The sequence below is a fragment of the Hippopotamus amphibius genome, chromosome 14, assembly GCF_030028045.1.
Source record: "Hippopotamus amphibius kiboko isolate mHipAmp2 chromosome 14, mHipAmp2.hap2, whole genome shotgun sequence".
In the NCBI taxonomy this organism is placed as follows: Eukaryota; Metazoa; Chordata; class Mammalia; order Artiodactyla; family Hippopotamidae; genus Hippopotamus; species Hippopotamus amphibius.
The window spans coordinates 11,562,024-11,568,023 of record NC_080199.1 but is presented as its reverse complement, the minus strand read 5'-3'; positions in this window follow the sequence as shown (position 1 = coordinate 11,568,023).

The window sequence follows — 6,000 nt, the reverse complement described above, 5'->3', positions numbered from 1 at the left end:
TGAGCTATCGTTTTTATAGCAAATAGTTGCTTTGCTACAAGACTAATAAAGTAGGAGGAAAATATTAAATTAAATTAGCTGGAAAAAAAGACATCAGTTTTTAAATTAGCATTTGTTACCAGCCATATTCATTCTATCCACCTTTCTTTAAAGGAAAGCACCAGTGGTTTGCTACCCTTTTTCTAGGAAAAGGAATACAAACTGAATTTTTTTTCAACCATTTAAATTATTATTATTTTTTATTGGAATATAATTGCTTTACACTCTTGTACCAGTTTTTGAGGTACACCAAGGTCAATCATCTGTATTTACACACATATCCCCGTATCCCCTCCCTCCCTCGACTCCCCCCCACAAACTGAATTTTTTTAATGTTGCTAAGATCCTTTCAAGAGATGAATACTGTTTGACTTCCATCTAAATCCCTAAAATATTCTGTAACACTCTTTACAGAATAGTGTATCAAAATATGGGTTTTCCAAAGTTTATTACCCTGAAATTGTGATGAGAATCCCGGATCCTACCCTTCACCTCCATAATAAACAACAAAAAAGAAATTATTCCAGGCTAGGTTCAGGGCTCTTCTACCCAGTCTAAATATTGGGTGGGGGGGGGGGGGTACTCCTGACACTTCCAGAGAAATAGAGACCTGTTCTTAAGCCCTTAGAGCTTCCTCTCCTCTCCAGAAATAAAACAGTTCCAGCCTTGGACAGGTAAACAAACTCAGAAGAAAAGGAGAGCCAGAGTTCACTATTAGCTCTTCCAAATTTGCTGTAACCCGTGTTACCAGGAGTGGTTGATGGTAAAGAAGAATTTCACTAGAATGGACTTGTTCCCTTTCTGACCTTCTGGGGCTGGGCTGGCTGCTGAGGGAAGCCCACAGAGCGGGGGGACCTGGGTGTATTCCCCACCTATGCTCATCATTCTAGGTTGCGGACAGTCTAAGACTGGAAACACCAGTAAATATCGAAGCTGCAGGTTACCGCTTCCTTCACAGCTTCTTACATACTGGCATTTAGTGAGACACAAAGCCTCCTAGTTCTTCAAAGACAATCAAAATTGTGAGTTTGGGTCCATTCTGTCTAAGAATGCAAAGGATAAAACATGGGAACATACTAAGGAAGACAGAAGAGAGAAAGAGCGAAAAGGAATTCCTATCTATTAAATGGAAAAATACAGATATTTTACATAGGAGACAAGGAAAAGAACCTTGCACAGACCGGTCCGATTACTAGAGTCACATTTATCAAAATGCCCAGACAGCGTCCATTTTTTAACCAAATACGAGGGTGAGTTAACAATTACCCGCACTCTGGCTGTAGAATTTATAGAAGTTTTAATATAACTGGCATGCGGATAATTTTTGACTCACCCTCATATTTATATCAAGCTGGTTGTGTAAAGTGACCTCAGTTATGATGGTAAGTGCAGTGGGTGTGACTCTGACAGAACATGTGAGCAAATATTTTTCTCTTATAACTTGTATTTTTTAATGTTTTAAACCACACTACTATAAAATAGTTGTATTCAACATGGTAGCTTACCTAACAGTCAACTCAACGACAGCTCTGGCACCTACAGTGGTTTCTCTCTTTATAAAATTCTAACACCACAAATTCTTCCCTCATTGTGCTGCACCATGAGGGTACAAAAGGAGCAACACAGTTGCTGAGTTGCCAGTGTCATAACCCAGCTTCTGTGCTAATCTGTTCTCTTCTCTGCAGAACTACAGGCAGATGCAAGTGATAACCTCGCTTGCCTTGACACCCTGATCTCAATACTCCTGCCATTCAGCAAGTAGAAGGAAAAACCCAGCTGCAGCAACACCCCTTCAGAACAAATGAAAATTTATCAAGGTGAAGGAATAGCTAAGCTATGATATACAAGCAGACTGTAAGTGATTGTTAGTAAAATGATTCCATTGACTTACAAAGATTGTTTTTTTTTTTTAAGTAAGTAATCTGGGATCAGCAAAAGGGGCGACCATGTGGGATTTCTTGGTTCAGATTTTTTCCTTTTATCTTCTTCTGACTTCTTACTCTTTTCTCAGTCAGTGAAATGTTGCTTAAATTATTTAGAATGATCTGTCATTTTCTAACATCAAAATACAAACTGGTTGCTCTTTATAGTGTCTTTCGTGTATGGAAGGTCCTTAAAATGATAATTAGAGATAGCATTAGGAAATACCTATCTCTGTAGAACACTAAATTTATCCCCATCTTTTGTTAATTAACACAAATTTATTCAGTCAACAAATATTTATTGAGCGTCCACTGTGCACTAGGTACAACTCTAAGTACTGAAAATATAGCATGATTTTTTAAAGATCAAAACGTCTGCCCTTGTGGAGCTTACATTCTGGTGCAGGAGACAAACAACATGGAAGTCAAATAAGCAAAAGAGAGAGCATTTTGATGGAGGTAAAAGCTGAGATAATAAATAAAGCAAGAGAGAAACTATGACATACTGGGGGCGTGGTGGGTTGAAATGTAAGTCGTGTGGCCAGGGAAGTTCTCAATGAGACAGGAGCTACTGAGGCAGACCTGAGGCAGGAAAAGAGTAAACCAGCCATACAAAGTCTACAGGAAGAACATCCCAAGCAAAGAGAACAGAAGTGCAGGGCCTGGACAGGAGCTGAAGCCAGTGTGGCTGGAGCAGAGTGAGGTAATGTGCAGTCAGAGGGTGAGAAGCTAGAGCATAAGACCTAGAGGGCGAGCAGACTAGATGACACTTTAGAGGCCACTGCAAGGACTTTGGGTTTCACCTCTGAGTCAGCTGGGAAGCCACTGGAGGGTTTTGAGTGATACCGTTAGATGTGAACCAGTTCAGTTTCCTCTTCTGAAGCACACAGGAAGACTGCATTTTCCAGCCTTCCAGGTTGTGTAACTGGATTCTAGTCCATGGAAGTGGGTCAAAGTGACCTACACCATTTCCAAGCCTGGCCATAAAAATCCCTGTGTGAGCCTTCATGCTTTCTCTTCCCTTTCCTACAGCCACCATGAAAACCATAAGTTGACGATGGAGGCATTCAGGATGGAAGGAACCTGGATCCCTAAGTCATGGCTTAGAGGAGAGCTCTAAGGATTGCTTCCTGACCAGGAGCTTCCATACTGGACTTGGTGTGAACAAGAGAGAAACTTTGGGGACTTCCCTGGTGGCGCAGTGATTAAGACTCTGTGCTCCTGATACAGGAGTCCCAGGTTGGATCCCTGGTCATGGAACTAGAGCCCACATGCATACCTTAACTGAGTTCTCATGCTACAACTAAGGAGCCCACCTGCTGCAACTAAAGACCCAATGCAACCAAATAAATAAATATTTTAAAAAGAAAAGAAAGGAAGAAAGGAAGAGAGGAAGAAAGGAAAGAAAGGAAAGGAAGAGAGGAGGAGAGGAATAAAGAAAAAGAAGAAAGAAAGAAAGGAAGAAAGGAAGAAAGAAAGAAAGAAAAGAAAGAAAGAAAGAAAGAAAGAAAGAAAGAAAGAAAGAAAGAAAGAAAGAAAGAAAGAAAGAAAGAGAAAGAAAGAAAAAGAAAAAGAAAAAAACTTCCATTGTGCTAAACCACCCAGGTTTGGGGCTTGTTAGTTACAGCTACGTTGGGAATAGACTAGGGTTTTGGGAAAGAGAATGGAAGGAGCTAAACCAGGTAGGTGGCAACAATCCAACCAGAGATAACTGTAGCTACATCTATTAATTTATTCATAAAAAACAACACTCCACACTTCTGAAAAGCTACTCACAGTCTAGTGGAGAAGACAGCTCCATAAATATAACTGTGATCCAATGGATACGGAAGGTGGGACTACAATGGAGGAGCAACTCATTTTTTTTTTTTAATTTATATTTATTGGCTGCATTGGGTCTTCATTGCTGCACATGGGCTTTCTCTAGTTGTGGCAAGTGGGGGCTACTCTTCATTGCGGTGTGCGGGCTTCTCATTGTGGTGGCTTCTCTTGTTGCAGAGCACGGGCTCTGGGCACTTGGGCTTCAGTAGTTGTGGAGCGTGGGCTCATTAGTTGTGGCTCGAAGGCGCTAGTGTGCAGGCTCAGTAGTTGTGGCGCATGGGCTTAGCTGCTCCTTGGCATGTGGAATCTCCCCAGCCCAGGGACCGAACCCGTGTCCTCTGCATTGGCAGGCAGATTCTTAACCACTGTGCTACTTGGGATGCCCCAAGGAGCAACTAACTTGATGTGGATGAGCCACAGGCAGCTTCTCAGAGAACTTGGAGCTGGAACTGGTTGCTCTGCCTGGAGGCTGCCTTGTGACCAGTGTTTACAACCGCTGCAGTAGAGAGGACCTGGGGCACATTAGGTGTGCATGATAATATTTGAAAAACATCAACACAGAATCTGTCCTGTAATAAGCGATCAGTAATTATTAACTATTAAATAATCACAAAATGTTTCAAGAAATTGTTGTCAGAGCTGTTTACTATGCACCCAGAGAGGGTCCAGATTGCGAGATGAAACTCGCCACCCCAGGGCTAAGGAGATATTTCATCACCAAGTTCTCTCTCTTTTTGAATTAGCCTCAGATTTTCCCTCTCTTTTAACGGCGCATCACCAGCAGTTTCGCTCTAATTTGTGAACGTCGTTCATAATCTACAAAGGTTGATTGATGCCAAAAAAGCAAATGATGTTTGTTCATCTCATTTTTTGTTCTGTAACGTGTAGTCCAGAATTGCGTTAATATTCTTTGCAGCAGTTGGTATTACAAAGTCTAAGCTTGTCATGTCATCATTTAATAAAAGAGAGCTGGCGACTGACGTGGAGTGAAAATTGTCTTTAATATCATTGAATTGCAACAACCTATTATTGCTATACTAGATATAATCTAATAATGATCATATATAATCACAGTGATGCATAATCATAATACTTTGGTTTAAAAGTGCTGATGTTGAAATCATTCTGACCTTATCAAATGAATTCCCACAATATTCCTGCAAGATAAATGAGTTGAAGTTGACGTCACAGGTGGGGTGTAGAAACACAAATAGAGATGTACTCCTAGATAACTTATCTCTCCAAACATGCTCAAATGGGACTTGTGTATCAAGAACATATCAGAGGAAGTAACTAGAACTTTCTCCTCAGTTATTTCCATTGTAGGTAAGGCTTTTCAATGAGCCAATACATCAGAAATTAGACAGAATTCTGCACGATTTTTAAAATGTCTACCTGGTTAAAATTAACTAGCTGAAATATGACCCAAAAGTCATTTTCCTTTGGAAAAGATTTATTTAGCAAAATTTACACAATTTTTCTAGGAAATATAGCAATAAGAATAAAAATATAGAGTTTAAACAGATGAGGGGATACGGTCGACAGTGAAAGAAATGAGAATCGGGGGTAAAAAAATGAGCTTGGAAAAGGGTTATGCCTCTTAAAAATATAAAACTTCTCATAGCAGAAAAATGTTGATCTCTAAACGTCTTTTTCCAGGCTTGGGCTCCAGAAGAATGTGGGCCAGGATGAATGGTGGAGGAGCAGGGCCAAAGAGAATCTGTGGTTAGCACAAAGAGGGCTGGCGTGGCCTCCCTGCATTGTTCCTGGTGGAAACCTTAGGGCATAATCCCCTTTCCACTTGGCAAAAAGGTCCAGTGTCTAAAAGAGCAATGATTCTGTTGAGGACTGACTATGTAATTTGCCATAATCTACACGATCTGTTCAGGACTGCCTACAGAATTTGCAGAGCCCAATGGAAAATGAGCCTGCATGGTCTCTTATGCAAAAAGAATTTCAAGAGCCCCAGGGCCCTTCTTAGCTCAGGCTGGAGGCCCCCTTCACCATCAGCCATAACCCTTTAGATGATCCCAAGGTGGCAGGGAGAGGCTCAGAGTTGCAAGGTAGTGGCTATTGATCAGCCAGTAAGGACATAGTTTTCAGTGTTTTAGCAGCAGGTCCTGTAGTACCAGCAGTACCAGCTTTAACATCAACCAAACACAGAAGGAGCATAACCACTGAGTATATATGGGAATGATACGGGCCAGCCCTAAAATTT